Raw genomic sequence first — 22,445 nt, 5'->3', positions numbered from 1 at the left:
CCTATGCTAAAATTGGCAGTTGAATCCATTGGCAGGGAAATTATGAGAGACTAGTGCTGGTAACAATAGGAACTATCTGAGGGCTAACCTAGGGTGAGTCTGAATTGCTGCAGGGATACTACATGCATGCATTTGTATATAGTACATGTGTTTAGGTACTACGCGCGCATGTATGCTAATTCAAGAGGTATGGAAACTGTTTAAAATGATACATTCATACGAAATACAAACATAAACATACATATATTCCCATATGTACGTAGTTAGAAAGGCTTTATTTTCATGCGTTCAGGCAAGGCAGAATTCATTGAACTCTAGTGTAGCTATATACCCAGTAGAAATCGGTTGTATGCATTCATAAAGAATGCTTGCTACATATATGAGTGAATTAGTGTGAACAATTCATGCGTAGTCATGAATTTCCACAAATAAATTAAAATTCTAGCGAATTGCAAGCGAATGTACGGTGTCGTTGTTTTAAGCAGTGTACAAAAATAAACTATATTGTACGTTACTATTTCGTTTCGTTTATTACTTCAACAGTTCGGTACAATACGAAAACAAAACGGCTGAGTTCTCTTTGCGATAGTACACTACAGTAGTTTAGTAGTTACAGACGAAACCACAAACGAAATGAATCGTGCAGGGAAAAATATATGTATGTATGTAGTACATGTTTTTTGATTGAATTGGATATGAAAATTTAAAAAAATATTTTTCACGTAATTGAAACGTTTGCATACATATAAAACGTACGCTATGGTACAATTGTCACAAACGAAAAGCAAACGTTTCTCGTTGGGGAAAATGACAGTGAATCTTACAATTTGTTTCTGACTATGTACAAAACTGTACAAAACCACAAATGATATGATGATCGATGAGCAAATGGGAATTGTTTTGTACAGTTTATTTTCGTACCCTGGTTTTAAGTACGTTTTTTGATAAATTTTAAGTGGAATTTTTGTAATATTTTCAGTCTTGTACAAAAATTTTAGTGAACGGACGTGTTGTGCGATACTATTTTCAGCGCAAACGCGCTTTTACAAGATATGCATTTGCATACATATGTAAATCCTATTTTTTTGTATGTCCCCGTATATTATAATGTATCAGAAAAGTAGCATTTATATATGGGGATACATATCTTGTAAGAATGCTTTAATACTGTTCCATTCATGAATTTTTGTATGTTTCAGACATGAATACAGCCATACGCATACAGCAGTAGTACAAGTGTATGGTAAGAGTACGCATACGCTCTGAGAAACCACGCGTGTTAAATGGAAATGAAGGTTCACTTATACTGGCATGTATACACAACAGCAAACTCATGCCACCAACAGCGATGTCGTATGCATAAAGTTTCTACTGGGATGTGTTTAAAAAAGTACAAATGTATGTATGTTAGCACTTTACGCGGACGAATGTTCCGTCGCAAGTTGAAATTGTAGTAAAAGTTAAATATTAAAGTTTTAACGCTCGCTGTAATTTGCAATTTTTTTATCATGGGAATTTTTTGTAAAAGGAACTATGCAAACCCTATAAACATTTTGGCGAACGTTCGAAAATTATCTTCGATAACAATCCTTAGTTTTCCAGCATTCATAGCTTATTTGGAATACACTCGAGATGGGTTCGAAAAAAAATTGAAACCATAGTCACAAACGAGATAGTGAAATCCACCTCATTCTCGAAGGAAAATATAAGAAAATCACTCCCTCTCATTAATATTTTAATTCGATAATGGGCTGGATTTCGAATTCATAACGAGGAGAAAATACATTGGATAACGAGGGTTCCGTTTTGCTGGAGAATGGCTTAGTTCTCAAATCGAATACTATTTGATCTATTCCACTTGAAAAAATGTTAGCTTTCTAATAATTTTCGAATTGTTAACCATTATTTTCAAGGCAGGAATTAACAGTGGGAAGGAATAAAGTATCTCGCCAGCAATGGTTCAAATTGACTGTACTCCCATCTCCTCAATGAAAATATCAGGGGCCTAGAACGCGTTCTAGTTTTGGTTAAGTTCTGCGTATTTACGATTCCACAAAGGAATTAAACGGCAACTAAAGTATTGAGAGCAGAACGGGAACCAAATGAGAAAAAAAAGTTTGTCGACATTTCCGTAAAGAACAAAATTCGAACAAAACTTTTTGGAACGCTTTTAAGAAGAACAGAATGAGAAAAAACTTTCGGGAACATTTCCAATGAGAACGAAAGTATCGAGAACGTTTTCAAGGTAGATCTAATACGAACGAAAGTCTGAGGAACGTTTTGCTAGAGAACAAAACGAGATCAAAAGTTTTGAGAACTTAACTGCGTGTTGGAATAAACAATCATTTCAGTGAGAACCAAGATTGCTAATTCTAAGCCAGTGGAAGTCTGGGTCATTTCAACTTCCAAATCGTTTGTGTGTACCGTCCATTTATGGAACAATTTTTAGTTTATTGTGCAAGAAAAGCTCGTATCTTAAGTCTTTCGATTACTTTATTTCCATAATTACACTAGAGCAGGGCTTCAGAGAAAAAGTGTTATTCTATCGTACCGCTCCAGCTACCCTCCGATACTTTATTTCGATCCAAAATCAGCTCCTACTCGCAATAAAAACTTGTATTTATTTATTTAATTACTCAGACCATATCGAGCCGTAACCGCCAAAATACTTGCTGAAAATTTTTTTCTAAGCTATTTATATCATCGCATATACTTACAACTTTGAAATCCTATACCCCCTTTTGTCTATTCTCTTTCTAACAGCGGTGCCTGCCAAACCGAAAAGCATGACTGCGGTAGTGTTTGACAGGCACGTTCGACGATGCGAATGGCATTGGAATGAAAGAAATGGAAGATGGCAAAATATTTTTTTTTCACTTTTATATTTTGATTAAAAGAAAAATACTGATAAAAATAAAATATTTCACAAAAACAACAAAAAATATAATCGATAATCACATAAGGCTAATGCCTGAAAATTTTAAAATGCACTTAGTGGCACAGCAAAACAGTTTTTTTTAAATATTTTTGCCAGAAGAAAGGCGGTTCAATCGCCTTTACAACGATACCAAATTCTTTAAAATCGGTTAGTAATTTCTTTGTCATTTTTTTTAATAAAAAATGTTTTTTCCTTTTGTTTTTTTCTCAAATTTTTATATACGAGGTATACAAATACGCATATCATAATAAAGAAGATTTGATTGCATTAAAAACAATATCAGTATAAAAAATCGGTTAGTTATTTGTTTGTTTAAAATATTTTTTTTTATAAAAAAACGGTATTATATTTTTCTCAAATTTTTACATACAAAGTATGCAAATATGCATATTAGAAGAGAAGAAGGGGGTCCAATCACGTTTACAACGATACCACCTTTTTTAAAATCAGTTCAAAAATGTTTGAAATATAAGGTTTTAAATTTTTCGAAGACCCGACCCTAGTTTTGTGAATATATATTGACTTTTTCGTGTGTTTTAAATATTTGTGGTTTTTGTCGCACGTTGTTATATCAACAGAAGCCAAATATAAAATTTTATAATTATGGACTGTCTGCCTGTATATTTGTAAGCGCATCACGCAAATAAAATTGTATGGAATTAAATGCAGTTTTCACCGATATTTTTCTAGAGCTCTAATTGGAAATATAGAGTCCATTTGTTTTAGTTTATCGTCGATCATTATTCCTAGGTATTTAAATGTATTAACTTTTTCCAGTCTGTGGAACCGCCTACGCTAACGTCCTGAAATTAAACACAGCTCATATCGTCCCGTTTCTGCCTTAACCACGTATCTACAATTTTTGGGGAAACTAATATTACCACTTATAACAGCTGTTTAAGCGTCACACTATCTGAAAATAGAACAAAGATTTAATGAGGGTGCTCACTACTGTTAGTGGAACCAGAAATATTAAGTAAACAAGTAATTTTTGCAAAAAAAAACCGACTTAAAAAAATATATATATATCTATATATTTCATGATCCAATGATCGGATCAAAACCAATTTAGTATGGGACCACCTCTGAGACACTACCTTTCCGTTGCAAAAAGAATTATTGAAATCGGTTGACGTGGTGCAAAGTTATGCGGTAACATACATAAAAAAAAAAAAAAAAAAAAAAATATTCCGACGAACTGATAACCTCCTCCTTTTTTGGAAGTCGGTTAAAAATGCGTTTATGTATCCTAGGGGAAGAAATTAAGCATTTTTTCTTACACTCTCTAAAATACCTCTATTGCAGAAACGGGACGATATGTTATCAATACCGTACTTATGGCGAAAGGTGGCAATTATTGGAAGGGCTACATCGACATACATTTACGTAAACGCGCAAGTATCATTCGATTGGGAACCATTTTTTTTAAAGCGCAATTTCTGAAAAAAAAATCGCCAAAAATCGCCAATTTTTTTTTAATGCAATTCACGAAATCGATTTAACAAATCTTTTATTTTAAAAATGAGATCTTGTTATAATATTGTTTTTAAAACCAAAAACGAATATAATACATTCAGAGGGTAATAATAAATAACACAAATCACTTATATAATAGTGATGTGCAAACACTTTTCTTTAAAAATACGCATACTTTTTAAAAATATTTGTTTCACCAAATTTTGCAATAGGACTGCGCAATTATTAAATTTATTATAACTCATATTAATTGATTAATCCCACAATCCGCTTTTAAGAGCTCGGCCCTAAAATTTAAATAAAAACCTACATTAAGGCAAGATCAGCTATTTCCACAATTTCTTCTAAATCACCTATAGTGTCTGAATGATTTATATTTCTGTTGTTGTCAGATATTGAGCTATTCAACCTTGATAACATACTGTTTGATATTGGAAATGTTTTCAGCAGCCTTCATATAACTCTTTATTCGAACTGTTGAATTAAGATTTTCCAACCTCATCCTATTTCGAATCTTAGCTTTTGTTGAATTCATTACGGAAAAACGCGCTCAACAAAGCATGTGAGTGCGGCAAGGATAATAATATGAATTTAGATACTTATATTTCCAAATATTTTATTGCAAGTTGCGGTTTTCACTCCGTAAGCAATTATCCAAAATTCTTTATTATTAAATTAATTTATCCAAAATTCTTAAATTAAAAGATTTAAATTTCAGTTTCCGCTGCTTTTCTTTACTTCAAAGTCAAATAGTGAATTTGCAGGTCCCTGAAACTCGCCCTCTTGTGATTCACACACCTTTCTGGTGACAAAATCAAAGCTTTTTTAAAAGTATTTAATTTACCTAAATCGTTTCAAAAGTTCTTCGATTAGGGTGATTAAACATTTTTAACAGTCTTTTAATATGCTTCTTAAGTCAAGTTTATCACGCAGTTCATTAGCCTCTTCTGTAAAATTATCGTGGAAAAGTAAGTTTTGTATATTTTTATAATTGGAAAAAATTTATTTGAAGGAAAAAAATCGCCAAAAATCGGCAATGGCGATTTCCTAAATTTTTACGCGCAAATATCCAAAAAAAAATCGCCAAATCTGGCCACTCCGCTTGTGATAACCAAGCTGGATTATCGTTGACCATAGCTGGAAATGCCACAGATTTATTACTTCACTGTGTTCAGCGAGAAGAGGTGGCGAGGAGAGAGGAATTTGTGAATTGCATAAAAAGTGCATATCGACTTAAGAACGAGCGAATCGCGGGTGTTTTGGTTTAGTGCGGGAATGCAACACAGGAGCGTGCGTGTGTTCGCTGCACTTGGTTTAGTGCGGAAAATGCAAAAGCCGCTTCAACAAAACGGCGGCAAGTCAAACGAAGATTTGGTTGATTGAGGGTAATGATCCTGATCGTATTCGTGGGTTGAAGGCATATTCTTTCCTTGTTCCAAAACCGAATATACGAGCAGCGGAGAATTAAAAAAAAACCATCCTTAAAAAACACCATTCCAATCATCTTCAGAATGTTGACTTCACCTTGTGCATGAAATTAAAAAATACTTTGTTTTATGGAATAGAAAAATTCTTCTGAGCAATTCATGTCCCAGTTTACAAAAACAACTTCAATTTTGAAATTGTCAGACTAAAGCGCAAATTTTTTCGATTTTTTTTTTATTGTCTACTCTTTCAAGTTTTAAAATTGCTGCATCTAATCAACTCGTTTTTAAAAGTCCTTCGATTCTTTTGGCACAAGCAAATTATTTAAGGTGTTTCAAAATACAATCATTTTGAACTGTGAAGCATCGAACAGGTCACGTGGTCATCGGGCAAATCCAACAAAGCACAAAAAAGGCCACTTGTGGATTGAATTGTAGTGACTAAAATTGATCAGTTGAAAATTGTGTGTGTGGCTTGATAATAATAACAAATATCCTTAAGTGAAATAAACATATAGCTCTAGACGCTCATAAAAGTCAAAATATAAATTATTGGTGGTATCGATGTTGCAAAGGAATTCCCCATAGTAACACAAATACGATGAGTACTTCGGGTAAGAATGTCCATTAGTGGAATTATGATTACATATTTATTGCCATCGTAAATAAGGAACAAATTCGAGCATTTACGAATACAACTAAAAACAATATGCCTCTTAGTTTGCTATATCCCACCCAATTTCCGGGAATCCTTGCCACCTGCGGATACGCAATAATGCCATTGTTTTATTTGTTGATTATTCATGATTGTGAATTACCGCATGCAGTTTTATTGTCAGTGGAACGGTGTGCAGCATCCCAGCAAACATTTATAGCAACAAGTAATTTTTAGCAAAAAAAAACCGACTTCAACTCCCATATAAATAAAAATATATATATATATATATCTGATCCACTGATCGGATCTCAACCAGATTAGTATGGGACCACCTCTGAGACACTACCTTTCCGATTCAGAATTATCGAAATCGGTTGAAGTGGTCCAAAGTTATGCGGTAACATACATAAAAAAAATAAAATAAAAATAAATAAAAAAAATATTCCGACGAACTGATAACCTCCTCCTTTTTTGGAAGTCGGTTAAAAAGGAGTACTATTTCGCAGAATTTACCCGCATAATGGACTCATATAGGAGTCCACAATGAAAGTTGTTCCCTTTTGCGAAAGTCTACTTATGTTAGAATTATTCATAATATGTACATAAGTATGTGAAATGAGATATACATATATGCATATTTGACTCTTATTGGCTTCATGTAAGGCTCAATTTGGACTCTTTTGGGTCCACATGCGGACAATTTTATGCAACCTGTTTTTCTTGTTCAAAACCCAAGAAACAAGCATTAGGGCAACCCAGTCTATCATACCTAAAAAACACGGCAACAATTAACGGTTGTTTGTAACAGCCTAAATGAATCGAGATAGATATCGGCAAATGTATATATAAATGCTCAGAATAAAAAGAGAAGTCGATTAAGCGGTGACTGTCTGTCCGCCCGTCCGTCCGTGTTCATGACAACTCGAGAAATCTCAACGAAATTTGGCATGTAAGTTGTCCTTTATCCAAGGTAAGTGGTATTGAAAATAGACGAAATCGGCCTGTAAAACGATATTTTCGAAAAATGCAAGAACTACGATATTTCAGTAAATATTGGATCCAAATTTTTTAAAATTAGTATGTGAAGTAGAATTTTGCTAAGAAATAATATTATATGAAATTGGAAAATATGCATGACCTCGCCCACTTATGATGAAATGCTGTATCTCAGTAGCCGCTTCACTAATCCTTAAAACTCGGTGCGAGCCTTGCATAGGGTGCAGCTAAGAAATTGGTTGAAAATCTTTGAAATCGGACAATAACCACGCCCACCTCCCATATAACGGTAATTTACAGAAACACGAAAACTGATATAAATCAATAACTACTGAAGCTAATTCACTTAAAATCGATTATTGCAATAAACACTTGGCAGAAAAGTAGATTATTATAAATTTTGGATAATGGGCGTGACGCATAAATGACCACAAATGTGTATCTCGGTGCCCTTAACCTTAATAACCTTGATACGGAAAAGCAATTGAAAATTATTCAAATCGGACTAAAATTACACCCTCTTCCCGTATAACGCTAAAATTCAAACATACGAAAACTCCGATATTTCAATGACTCTGGACGCTAATTTACTCCAATTTAATAGTTACAACGATCTCTTAAGATAACTTAGAGTGCTATAGAATTTGAGGAATTGGGCGTGGTACCGCCCACTCCAAGGTTTACATATCTCGGTTTATCGATTTCTATCAATCTTGGTTCAAATATATTATTAAGTCCCACTCAGCATATTTTCGAAAACGTTTGAAATCTGAAAAACTTCCTTGCTTATCATGCAAAGGTAATTTAGAGAAAATTTAAACGCCAATATTTAATACCAGCGTCGGGTATATAAAGATCGGTTTCGTCCGAACTTATACTTTTTGACTTGAATATACTGCGCACGCTTTGATGTTTTCACGAGATTTCGAAAGAAAATCGGTAAATCAATGAAAAAAATGCTACGGTGCACAGTGGTCGAAGAAGCCATGTTTTACGGGAAAAACCAGAAGGGCTGTTACGATTATAATAAAACTGCGGAATCGTAGTATTGTTGTAATGCTAAATAATATGCCATAAAATTTATAGGTTGACATTTGCAAATTTTTCTAAAATTAAGAAAATCTTTTTTAAAATGCCACTGATGACGTTTTTTGACATGCTCATCACGAATTTTATGTCAAATTAAAACCTTGACAATTGACAACTGTCAAATGGACTGTAAATTTTTCTAAAAATAGGACAATATTTTTAAAAAAGCGACTGATAAGGGTCTTAGACGCGCTAATCATGAATTTACGTCAAATTAAAACCTGTCGAAGGGGCTCTATATATCTCTAGAAATGAGGAAAATTTCCCAAGAATTAAACGTAACCTGATCTCGAGTCCTGTATCACATTCAAACTTTTTCGGTTGACAACTGTCAAATAAACTGTAATTTTCAGTTGAGTAACACAATATATGTATATGTTAATCAAAATTTTATTTATTATATACGAGGGAACATATCTAAAATAAATTTATGATCAAATTATGAAATAATAACAGTAATTATATATATAAATTAGGGATAGTTGCTATATTTTCAGCCCCAATAATTTTTTTAAGATTTTTCATTTTATACGAAATTCATTTCCAAAACTTTAGTTTTCTTATTTTTAAATTAAGTTATTCAGGCTTGCATTTTTGGAAATTTCGGACATCACATTGGATTTTGCACTTTGAATTTTCAAAAACTAGTTTGAAATTTGTAATGAGCGAACTTAAGAACCTCTAAATACCAAATTTCATGAAAATTCAGTAATTTTTTAAATTCTTGGACGCCATATTGGATTCATTATTGCATTTTTGAAAATTGAGTATAGCTTTGTTAAGGCACATCTTATAAATGATATGATGCTAAATATAGAATAAATTACATTAATATTTTAATACACTTTATGTTATTTGGAAAACTTTCTAAGCTTGGTCTAGTGAAACAAAATTGGCCGCCACTCTTTTCGGCGCGAGTATGCGCGGCTTTTTTTCGTAGATCGTTAAAGGGACCTTTGGATTAATTTTTCTGTAGAGGAATGAAGATCCTTCTCGGTCTTACAAATTAGTTATACCTTTTTGAAGAAAATATTTCTTGAAAAATAAGCCGTGTTATTAGGTGTTGATAATCTAGCAACCAAGTTTTATTATGTAATATTTCACAGAAATCGTAACACCAAAGCAGCAATTACTGTTATAATTGAAAGTTTCCATAAAAACAAAATTGTTAAAGCCATCGACTCATAACTTTTACAACGTCCCATGACCGAATTCGTTGAATTAAGCGGATTCAACGGCTTGCTCAGCAGATATTATTGAAAATACTAATCAGTTTTAAGTTAGTTGGACATTTCTGAATAAGAATAGCTTAATCTCGGTTAATTTATCACAGTTTTTATATATGCCTTTTTCGCGTAAAACGCGGTTTCGCCGACCACTGTGCGGTGTAAAGAATTTTTCAGAATTTTCTTTACGAAATTGTACAGAGCTTTATATAATTTTCTTTCAATATTCATAAAAAAATCGGTACAGAATTCGGATACTCTTAAAGATTTCGGGAACTTTGGTTTGCAGGGACGTTGCAGTTTATTAGTAAGTACTTACACACTTACAAACATATGGGAGGAGCCATGAGAAACTGAACCTCAGTGCAAAAATTATAATTTTTATAAAACTAACAAACATGTAGATTTGTTAATTTTATTAAATTATTAAAGCTTTAAATACATTTTTATTGCTTTTTTTACGTTTGGAAATCAAGTACTAATGCCGAATTTTCACTAGGCATTATAATGACAAAAAACGTATGCCATTTAAAAAATGCCATGTGGAAACAGACATAATGGGCCGTATGAATAAAAATAAGCAATTGCTTTTTCTCAAAATTTCAGTTCATTTACTCAATTTATTCAAACAAAATTGAAGTAAAAGGTATGAAATTTTAAGAAAAAGCAATTGCTTAGTTTTTAGTCATACGGCCCAATGACTTTATGAACGTAATGGCACGGATATTTTTTAATGCCCAACATTGTCATTAAAAATGTTGTCATTTAATGCCCAGTGGAAATTCAGCATAAGTAAATTTTTTTAGTGAAATTAAAGTACATTGTGTTGAAAGTACTGTCTATTTAATAATTTGCAATTCATAATTCAATTCTAAATGTATAGTAGAACTCATCTGCTTTTAATAAAATTGTGCTATATATTAAATTGTGTGAGTGCTTTATCTATATTATGAGTTGTTATTAAGAAGTATTGGCCTTGTCCCACCCGTGACATAAAAGATAAAAGTTGTTTTATTTAATTAAAGAAGTTGAGGTTGTGTTTCGTCTATGTTACACAATGTTAGAAATTCATTGCAAATGTTTACATTTGCCTTTTCGTTTCCACATAGTTCGTTAAGAATAATTCAATAAGCATGTCCCAGCCGTAATAGGTACGCGTTGGACAGTTGTCAAAGGTGCGTTTGCAGGGCTGATCAGCTTTATTTGTTTGTTGAGGTGGACTTGGGAGAGGCGGGGCCATTACCTATATACACTAGGGACCAAAACCGTGTGCATGTACGATATTATATTACTTATAGTGACATAATTGTTTTAATAATAAGCGGATTTCTTCGAATTTTTCAGCAATTAGTCCTTATTATCTAAGGAATAAAGCCTCATATACAGAAACACTAAGTTAAACATTAAACAAGCGATTCACAGCAAAAACGTAAGGCAAGTCTATTCACTCGGATTTGAACTATTCTTTTTTGAGATTTTAGAACGGAGATATCTACTGTTTTTAATAAGGATTTTCATCCATCCGTGAATGCTCTCCTCTGAGTTTTCTATGATTTTGCTTGGAATATTATCCGATTGTAATTTTAATCGCCTCCAAAGCTCTCCCATGTTACTCGGAGCTCGCTCGTACTATGCCAATCCCCTCTTGACCACAGCGCACAATTTTTCGATGGCGTTGATGCCCAAACTTTGTGCTGGCCACGTGAAAATTTTGCTCAAGCAGCCAGCGGTGTCGAATCCTTTCAGAATGCTTTGCATCTCCATCCTGCTGGCAAACGACTTCTTCCACAGAGTATGCGTTTTTGTCAACAAAGTCCGGCAAATTTGTTTGGAGAATATGGAGATAGACTTCCTTCTTCATTATTCCTTTAATTTTAACTAACAGCACAAAATGCCACCTATTAAAACACCCCAAACCTATTAAGCTGACACCACCATGTTAGACATTTAGAAGATATTGGTGATGTCTTCCCCAAAAATATTGCTTTCCATCGATCTGGAAACAATTCATTTTCGTTCCATCAGACCAAAGTACCCCTTTTTAGTCATTTAAGCTCCAATTCTCGTGTATTTTACAAAATTTTAGTGGCAGCTTGTCGCTTGTTTGTTGTTTAAGTTTAGTAAGTACTACAATGTCGTACATGCACTCGATTTTGATCGCCAGTGTATGACCTTTATTTCTTTCAAAAAAAAGGTTGCTTTAATATTGCACATGAAATCATAAATATTACGAATGTAACAAGACTATTCATATATATTTATGTACGTATAAGTGCAAAGCACTCGAACTCAAAATATTTCATTAGCCGAAAATGAACGGTTAACCGAATAATATAAAGTGAACGGTTAAACGATTCGTGAATAAAATTTTATTTTTATAATCTTTCACACAATAAAAAGCAGAAAACCAAACATTTTTCGAATAGACGTAATGGTAAGAAATTTTATTAGTAATGAAGATTGGCAAGAGGGATGAAAGTGTTAATAAAGTTCGTCGTTGTCTTCTGTGGAAGCTTCACAAGTAAACGTAGTACTTCTTGCGGCAGCTATCTTTAATTAACCAAACTATCCACTTCCACTTAATTTTTCTTTTATTTAGTCATTATTTTTGCTTACGAATAAACCATTTTCAACCTTACAACTTTATTTTTTATAGTCATTTTCTGTTTCAACGGTCGAAAAACATACGAATACACATACATCTCAACTTTGCATGAAAAATTAAATTTCAATCCCCAGGGGTGGTTGTAACAGGGTAGTAGCGGTCAGTAATGGTCAGCGACCCTAAAAACCTAGAAATAGTGGTGTCTACCGTCTGGTTCATACAATTTTTTTTTGTGTTCTCCTGTGTAATTAGTATAAAACTGCTTTCGGATTTTCCACCGAAAAGTGTCCAACACCTACTTTCTGGAGTTTGGTATGTTCCCGAAAGTTTAGGCCTGAGACGTTCTAAACAACTTTGTCATAGAAATTTTGCCGACAAAGCCAACCAGATAAAAGATAGAAACCATAAAATAGGGTATAACACCTGAAAATTTTCCATTGGAGGCAAAACTTTCAAAATAAAAAGTTGTATGAAGGCGCACAGAAAACTTTAAAAAACTAATGGTGCAGGTCGATTCCCCATACCCGAAATAGAGTAAAACCGTCTTCCGCGTCCATGTCTTTGAAAATGTCTGAAAAAAACTATCACAAAAAAGTTTTTTTTTAATAGCGGTCGCCCCTAAAAAAAATACAATCGCCGACCGCAGTTGGCGTAAAAATCTAGGTTCCTCCACTTTGTGCAACAACATCAAGGAGCATGCCACAAATCGGAGGAGAAGCTCAGTCAGACACTAACAAAAGTCGTTTTAACTGATTTACTTTAATTTTTGGTTTACATTTTTATGGAATCACCCACTTGTATTCACATGAATAATACCTAGCGTATAAGTTGCAATAATACAAAACAAATATTCTACCACCTGCAATGCTGTTTTTCTGTCTCCAATAAAAAAGTTCATAGACAACCATCTTTTTAGCACTCCCAAGTGGGTCCCGGCGCCATTATGCAACAGCGAAGAAGTTTCCGTTGATAAAAAAAGATACTATCTAAGAATTAAAGCTGCCACGAAAGCATTTCATCAAACAAAGGAGCAATAAAAAAGAAACAAAATAAAAACACAAAGATGTTATTGACTTTAATAAACAAACAATAAAATAAATAAATATTTGAAGCCTAATATCAAAATAATTCGAAAAACTGACAATGACATTAGGGAGAGAAGGACCCTACTACCAAACTGGCTATGACAGCATTAGAAATAGGTAACGAAGTTTGAATGGAAAACAAAGAAAAAATAGAAAAGGTAATGGTAAGCGTGTGCGCCTAAATGCACACAACAGAAAATTACAAATGAATAATAAACACGTGCCAAACAATGCCGAGGCTATGTGGCGAGGAGGCCGAAGGTAATCATTTTAAAATTGCAAATGACAACGGCTGCCGGAAATAACGATAGTTATTGGCTGCATTTATTACAAAGCAACATACATGCATACCACTACATATTTATGTACATATGTATGTAGGTAGTATCCCTGCAAACCATTTTGTCAGAGTATTCTGAATTGTAGAGAAATTTTTAAGAATTCGTAAATATCTCATCCGATTTTTTGCCGAATCTTCTAAAATGAAATTTCTATTACGAAATTTCGGAAGAAAATCGGTAACGCAATGAAGATAATGCTGCTATGTGATGAATTTCTTGCAGAATGTTTTCAGAATTTTCTTTAATATTCGTACAGAAATTTCTTTACGAGTTCGTGTCAACTTCTTCATACAGTTATATTTGTAGATTCATATAAAAATCGTTACAGAAATGAGATACTCCTAAAGACTTCGTTACGATTTCAGGAACTTTGGTTTGCAGGGATATGTGCCTAAATGTACATATTTTTGTATTCTATTCTAAATCGAATGACTCTCCACTGTGAAATGAGGAAAGATTTCGCAAACTTTCGGTCGGAACGGGCCGATGGCGGTTCCGCTGACAACAGCCAATTCACCAAAAAAAGTTTCAACCATGAATGGGATGGCATAAAACATGCTCCAAAATGGGCTCCCAATTGTCGTCGGTTGCCTGCTGAGCAGTCAGTAGTGAAAATCAGTTTTGGCGATAAGGCGAGCAGCTAACGTATGGAGCAAAATTGATGAGCAAACAAATAGAAGGAAATCGAATTAAATGCAATTTGGTGTGACTTACACAGTTGTGCTATATGTATGGGCATTTCTAATAGGAAGTGAAAATGAACATTTGATGGAAATGCAAAAAAAAAAAATATTTTGAATTGTAAACACCAATTGAGATTGTGCAAATATCCACTTAGGGAAATAAGAAAAACCAAAAAACTTGTTTAGATTACAACTTCGCTTGCAAAAACTTCTATAAGCCATCGAATACCATCGACTACTCTGTCAATTACTGTAGTTCTAGTCGATTTGTATCCCTTTTTTAGCTTAATGTAATTGGGGTTAATGGTGCAGTCGTTGACAGAAGCACTCCACCCCTTTAAGTTTAAAACTTCTGCCATCAGATTGACACTTGCTGACGTATTTACATATCAAGTGCTTATAATTGGCCACAATAGTTCATACATTACAACTTGCTATTGAGTTATAACTACTTAATGGCTTGATTCTGTACATACGTTTGTGTGTTAGTGATTCAAGTTTCGATAGTGTTAAACAAATATTGGCTAAAGTGTTTAGCCAAAGTGAAAGCAAAACAAATAAGAATTTGTGTGAAAATAGCACTGCATGGAAATGAGTTTATCTCTCATACTGACTGAGTATCCCGGTGGTAAGTTCACAAATTTCTATTTATAGAGGAACTTCGGGTATTGTGGTATAAGAGTGCAATGTGTCACCTTAAATTCTAGCCTTCTAGTCTTCAACGTTTGTTAACACCTTAACATGTGACGACTTAAAATAAAACAGGGTTGCTATACAGCTATGAAGTAAAACCAGCTGATTTCCTTTCAGTCGCATAAAACGTGTGATTGCGTCAAGTTTTTTTTTTAGCTGCAAGAAATCATTTCTATTAAAAAAAAATTATAAAGAAAAAACCTGATAGTATTGCAAAAGCATGATTCAATAACACTATGCGAGAGTCAAAATCGGGATGGGATGAAACCAACGGGAAATGTTATATCGGCCAAAAACAAGTTATACGTGTCCCGGCGTTTCGCTGGGTCACGTCTAGGAATCGAGATATATATATAACTATCATATAGGGGAAATTGTCACCTTTGGTGGTCTTTTTTTGACATAACTCGAGAACCACTAGTCCGATTTTGTCAAACAAATTTAAAAAAATTAAAAATTACAATTCCTTTAATCTGTTCATATAACGTTTTCTATATAATCAACAGTTTTGCCGGTAAAAATGTATGAAGAAAAAAAATATTTTTTGCCTAAAATATTAAATTTTTTTAAAACTGTTGATTATATAGAAAAACGTTATATGAACAGATTAAAGGAATTGTAATTTTTAATTTTTTTAAATTTGTTTGAGCAAAATCGGACTAGTGGTTCTCGAGTTTTGTCAAAAAAAGACCACCAAAGGTGACAATTTCCCCTATATGATAGTTATATATATATCTCGATTCCTAGACGTGACCCAGCGAAACGCCGGGACACGTATAACTTCTTTTTTACCGATATAACTTTCCCCGGTAGTTTGAACCCTTCCCGATCATTGACATTAGAGTTTTGACACTCCCATAACTCCCATATAAAAGCTTTGCATACACACACGAACCCACACACAGTGTCTTGCTTCTAAGCAAACCTTTTATTATTGAATCACGTTGCAAAAGTACGTTTTATGTTTCATTAATCAAGCGCCAGATAACAATGTAGGGACGCTAAAATGACACAAAATAAGTTAATAGTAAAAATAAATATTTTAAATCGGACCATAAATACTGTGTGTAGCTGAGGGAGAGCGGGAGACCTGGCTTAGAGTTGTAATCGAGTTAGAGGAGCAGAGGAGGTAGGGAATACCTTTGGGAATGTTTATGTATCGAGCTCAATGAGCCCATGTGGTTTATAAGTGCACATCTAGTCAACCATGCACTCCATGCCTGTTATGCGAGAGAGAGAGAGAGAGAGAGAGATATGCGGGCAGGCTGATGAAGCGGTAGCGCAGGATATAACGTTTTCTATATAATCAACAGTTTTGCCGGTAAACCTTTTACCATTTATTTATTGGGGGACTCCATGGGAGGAGTCATGCTCTAGCTGTCGTAGGCTGATGTGCAATGAGCTGGGATTTATTAAGGGTGCATTCATGCAGCGCCCCAGGGTGGCTTGCAAGCCGTAGCTTGCTACCATACCAAAAATTACTCCGGGAGTGGAGTGGGAGCGATGCGTAAAGCACCGTGTGATAGCCAAGCTGGGTTAGCACTGACCATAGCTGAAAATGCCAGCGAAGAGATATTTGAGAATCGCATAAAAAATGCATGCCCAATTAAGATCGAGCGAATTACAACTGTTTAATTGACTTAAAACTCCGTTTATTCCAACAAACCTTTAAGTATCCGCACTCCTTTTTGTTTAAATGGCTAGAACACACAACATAAAAACTATCGTAAGCGCCAATACTTTGAAAAATTGCCTCTCAGCTTGTTCACGAAAAGTATCATAAGCGCCACTATACCTTTAAATATTAAGATACGAAAAAGTTTACAGTCTTATCCAAAAGCCAGCTGTTACTGTTGTCCATTTAAACTCAAATAAATTTTTACACTGTTTAAGGGGGAATTAAGTAAACCTCTCCTGTAAAGTTTATTACCTTTTGTCGCTTACGATAAAATCGAAAATAGGGCTCGATATGTATGTCAAAGAAAAAAATCCTGTAATGCGACCGGCATTAGACTCAAATTTTAGCATTTGGTATAATAATGATCCTCCATGAATTTCCCCTCACTAGGACAATTCTAAGAGGTCCCGCGTCGATCCTTTAGTTTTCCCATAGGAATTACACGTAAGAAAATGAGTTCTTTCCTGTTTTCTGGGATGAATGAAAACACTGGAAACTGTAAGAGTACATTGATTACATGCCACTTAAGTATTATGCAGACCCAGATTATTTAAATTCCTGAATTATCCGTTTTTATCCCTTGTCCTATGTGGGTCAAATCTAGTATATACCAAAAATATTTTTTTTTTTTTTGAATTTAAGGAATCTGAGCATGCACAATACTCAAACGGCATGTAATCAATGTATTCTTACAGTTTCGAGCGTTTCATTCATCTGGATTTTTTTACCCGAAAATAGTTGGTAGCACTGGGCCTTTAGTTAAGCTCTGCAATATCCAACTATTTTAATACCATATGTGTTTTTCCTGCGTTATGGACGTTCAGTTTGAAGACACTTTTTTCATCATCGAAACTAAAGTAGGCTCTGAATGAACACAAAATTTTTGTCATGAGTAGTCACCATCAATACTTATCTGAGACCAATAAAAATATTATCCTCAAATGTTATATGGTAAATGCATAGCGATTAAAAGAACCCGTTCGGATGTTCCCAAAATGGAACTCGTATCGAAAATAACTGATGATTCTTGCAAAATTCTGCGAATCTGTTAAAGGTTCACAAACATGATGTATGAATGGTTGTTAGAATAATAAGCAGCCATAACCACCGCGTCAACGATGTTTAATAACTGTCAAAAACTGGGCAAAGTTGTTCGGACGTTCCCGTTTGGACGTTCTGATTTTTTCCAATGAGATAAAATTGTCTGTTTAAGAATTTAAACCAACTCGTTTTTTAATGTAAATATGAGGTTTTATTGTAAATAATATAAAACACTTAAGGCCTGAGTAGCTAGTGGGTGACAGGTAACAAGATCAACGGAAATAAGGTCAATTAACACTTTTTCGCACACTGATGCGAAATAAAGTCAATTGACATATTTGCTTTCCAAAAGCGAAATAAAGTCAACAAAAATTTGGCTCGACCGTGGCGCAGCAATAATGTCTATGGATTTTATTTCGCTTTTTGAAAAGGTAATAACGTCAATTTACTTCATTTCGCACCAGTATACGAAATAGTGTCTATTTACCTTACTGCCGTTGATCTAGGTCTGCTCGCCAATGATCTTGGTTTGCTAATGTCAAAATCCTTGAATTCCTTTTTGTCAAAATCCTTGAATTCCCTTTTAAAAAGCTGATGTGCTCCCTTTACTCTCAAAGCCATGGAGCGCTTTGGTATAGGCAATTCTTCCTTACTTAACAATGTTTCTTTTCTTCCTGCTGCTTGTACAATTTTTATTAATTTAGGGTCCTCATTTTCGCATTTCGCCTCCTCATTTTCACTATAATATTTGACTAATAATTTTTTCTTAATGCTTTTTCACCTTTTTTATGGCTCTATTGTCTACTTTTATACTTGCCAAAACTTGAAGAAACTAATCCCTGTTTTTTTGTTTTCAACGAATCTTTTTTAGCGCAAGTTATTCGCATCTTGGTGCTTTTTTTGCCATGATAAGATTGTTTTTTATTTTCTTCTATAGTCCTTTTCTTTAGATCTATCTTTTTTTTATATTCCGCCTACTTTTCTTATTCTTTCTTTAAATTCCGTCTCGAATTTATTGCTCTCTCAGCCGTGGTTTTAATGTTCGTTGAAGTCATGTCTTCGTACAAGCAGAAGTATGTACTATATCTACATATATACCTACATAGAAGCAATATGAACAAAAATTATTTGAAGCGTTCGGACGTTCCGATTTTTAATTACATTACAATCGGTAATCCTTTCCGAAAAAAAATTTTATGCGACTGGCAAGAGTAACTTAAAATTTTTACAAAGAAAGTAGATGTTAAACCTTTGTTTTTGCATGTAAAGTTTATTTTGCGCCCGAACGCTTGAAAAAAGCACAATCTGTATTTTAACTTAATAATAAATAAATAAATTTTTACGTTGTTTTTGTGGTAAGAGTTTGGGTTATAGAGTTCCAATTCTTTTTAATCGTGTACCAAAATTATGAAGGCTTTCTGGAAGGTATGATTTCTCCGAAATAAAAAAAAATTTGAGTGTAGTTGGAAAGGCGCAAATATCTTGGAATGGAATTGACCAATTAGTCTAATATTTTGGTGGATGAAGGACGAAATATGTAGTTATCGATTGGAATCTGTAAACTTTGTCCAGGCAAAATTTTATTTTTTTGCTCTTGGTTGAAACTTTCCAGAAATATCAATATACATGTATTATATTTTTATCCTTTTGGTTAAAAATCCTAATCTATCACAAATATATGCATTTACCTTTATTTGCAAATAGTCCATATTTGGAAGAAAATAGAGGCACTTCAGAACTTTCACACAAAAGTGTAGCAATGAACTAAAATTTAATTCAATAAAAGTATAAGAAGCGATGACAAGAACACAAATTTTCAACTTCAAACCGCATTTAGAGTTAAGTGTTTGTGAACGTTATCAAAAACCAATGGGATTTTTGAATTCAGGAGGCACCGTGCAGCGTCGTGAAACCGAAAAATCAAATACATAGAAAACTTAAAATCAAAAAAGAGGAATTTCTTGTCACCGCGGCCACCTCTGTACGCGACCTCTAGGGATTTGGATGAAAGTCGAAGAGATTGAAGGTCTAGGTGACATGAATATACGTGCAGCATATTTTGCCGATATGATGTAGGGTTGCCTATTTACACGGGACTTAAATTTTAAGAAAGCGTCGTACCTACTTTTCTTTAAAGTGCTGTATCTTGGAAACCTTTTAACGCAACTTAATGAAAAAAATGTATTTCTTCCGTCTTGTTATGGGCTTTAATTGTACAATTTCTACATTAATGTGCAACGTATGAAAAACAAAAATAAATTAAGTAAAAATTTTTCATTTTGATTTTTTTTTTGATTCTAGCATTTTTAAAAATTTTAATTTTTACATAAACACATTGTCTATAATGTCAACTTTATGTACGCAAATGCGCGTAATAGGCTACTTATGCATATGGACTCTAGATCGTCTAACGCTCGAGCAATATGATAAACAGACATTGAAATTTTATGAAATTGTATATTTTTGAAAGTGGAAAGGTGTGTAAAAAACAAAAACAATGTGAATAAATGATATTAACTTTACTAAAGGTCTGAAATCATGAAAATCCCTTCAAGGAAATGGCAGAATTGAACTTTGTTGCAAGTTCACATGGGAAATCTGCTTACGACGTGATTGGGGGACATTTTAAGAGACTAGCAGCTAGAGCAAGTCTTCAACTGCTGATGTTACAACAAATTCGTACACCCGAAGCCCTCTACCAACGGGATGCCTGTAAAAAATAACTGCAACAAACTTTCAGTGGACTTAATTTCGACTATGACTACGTGCCAATTACTTTAATCCTATTTTAAGCTAGTTTAAAAGTTTAAATAACATCAAGTTAAGGAACTTCATATCCTTATTTAACGAATCTTTAAGTCAATAAATTTTTTTTTCTTTTTAGTTCTTATTGTAATAAAAGCGCGTTGTTCGTTTTTTTAAGTTATAATTTTATTACTCATTAGGTTAATTTTTTTTTACACAACTTTCCTTTTTTTGTTTTAATAAAAGGGCTAACCTTGAAGCTATCATTGGAGGTCTAATATTCTTTTGCAATGAAACCGAAACATCAACAAAATCAACATGAACAACACTCATTGCAAAAGATTATTAGACCTCCAATGATAGCTTCAAGGTTAGTCCTTTTATTAAAACAAGGAAAGGAAAGGTGTGTAAAAAAAATAAACTTAATGAGTAATAAAATTATAGTTAAAAAAACCAACACCACGCTTTAATAACAAGAAGAACTAAAAAGAAAAAATTATTTATTGATTTAAAGATTCGTTAAATAAGGATATGAAGTTCCCTAACTTGATGTTATTTAACCTTTCAAACTAGCTTAAAATAGGATTAAAGTAATTGGCACGTAGTCATAGTCGAAATAAAGTCAACTGAAAAGTTAGGTGCATACAGCACCCCATTGGTAGAGCTCTTCGGGTGTACGAATTTGTTGTAACATCACTTGCTCTAGCTGCTAGTCTCTTAAAATTTCCTCCAATCACGTCCTAAGCAGATTTCCCATGTGAACTTGCAACAAAGTTCAATTCTGCCATTTCCTTGAAGCGATTTTTATGATTTCAGGCCTTTAGTAAAGTTAATATGATTATTCATATTGTTTTTGCTTTTTACACGCCTTTCCTCTTTCAAAAAAATACAATTTCATAAAATTTCAATGTCTATTTATCATATTGCTCGAGCGTTAGGCGATCTAGAGTCCATATGCATAAGTAGCCCATTACGCGCATTTGCGTACATAAAGTTGACATTATAGAAAAAATCATTTTCCGGTTGTCAGTTTTCATATTAATATTAAATTGAAATAAAAATATAATAATTTTTCACTTACATTACTTTCGTGAAACTGGCTGTTATTTTAACGATTCGTTATTTAAATCACGTAACAACGTTTTTAATTATATTTGGCCTTGGTGCCATATTTTAATGATAAATTTTATAGTTTTGCTACAAGATTTTTATACGTATAAAAATTCTTGTTTTCAGAAACCGCTTGCAAAATTTAGCGAACAATTTTCGTACTACATTCCAACCTTTTATTCACGTACCATTTTTGATTCTCTATGAAACGTAAAATAGTTTTGATTTGAAAGCACATATGTAGCTTTCTTTTTTGGTTGTTGTTGTTTCCGACAGGGTGGGTGTATGATGTATTATGGAACGAATTTCCGTCATCCCTTGTCAAATTTGGTTTGGAGACAAACCGGTTTCGGCGTTGTGCCATCTTCAGTGTCATTTTTCGTTCTGCATACTTTTTGTTGGTTGCTCGTATTTATACTCCTTGTTAACTACCTCTTTCTTTTGTTAGGTACGTCTTTTTAGTTTTGCAGTGTTTGCGGTACTCAATAGGTAGATGGATTGTTTTGGCTCGTTTTTGACGGCAGGTAGAAGTCCGTGATTTTTACCCCCTTTGTTTTTGCAGTCGGTGTATTCCCTTCCATATCTGTCCTTAATATTTTCTTGTTGTCATTCTTCTTCTTGTACAGTAGTTTTAGAGGTTCAAACAGTACGTCCGAT

At 33.7% G+C, this 22,445-nt stretch overlaps 1 protein-coding gene across 3 annotated transcripts in view; it reads right to left on the bottom strand.

Moving 5' to 3' along the window:
- Positions 1–22,445, bottom strand: part of LOC118734032 (glutamine-dependent NAD(+) synthetase) — a 400,175-nt gene that overhangs the window by 48,309 nt on the left and 329,421 nt on the right. The window lies entirely within an intron of this gene.

Source organism: Rhagoletis pomonella, unplaced genomic scaffold (assembly GCF_013731165.1).
Source record: "Rhagoletis pomonella isolate Grant_MI unplaced genomic scaffold, Rhpom_1.0 Rhpom_scaffold_00002, whole genome shotgun sequence".
Classification (NCBI taxonomy): Eukaryota; Metazoa; Arthropoda; class Insecta; order Diptera; family Tephritidae; genus Rhagoletis; species Rhagoletis pomonella.
The sequence above is the reverse complement of the archived record's forward strand: the minus strand, read 5'-3'. Positions and strand labels throughout refer to the sequence as shown.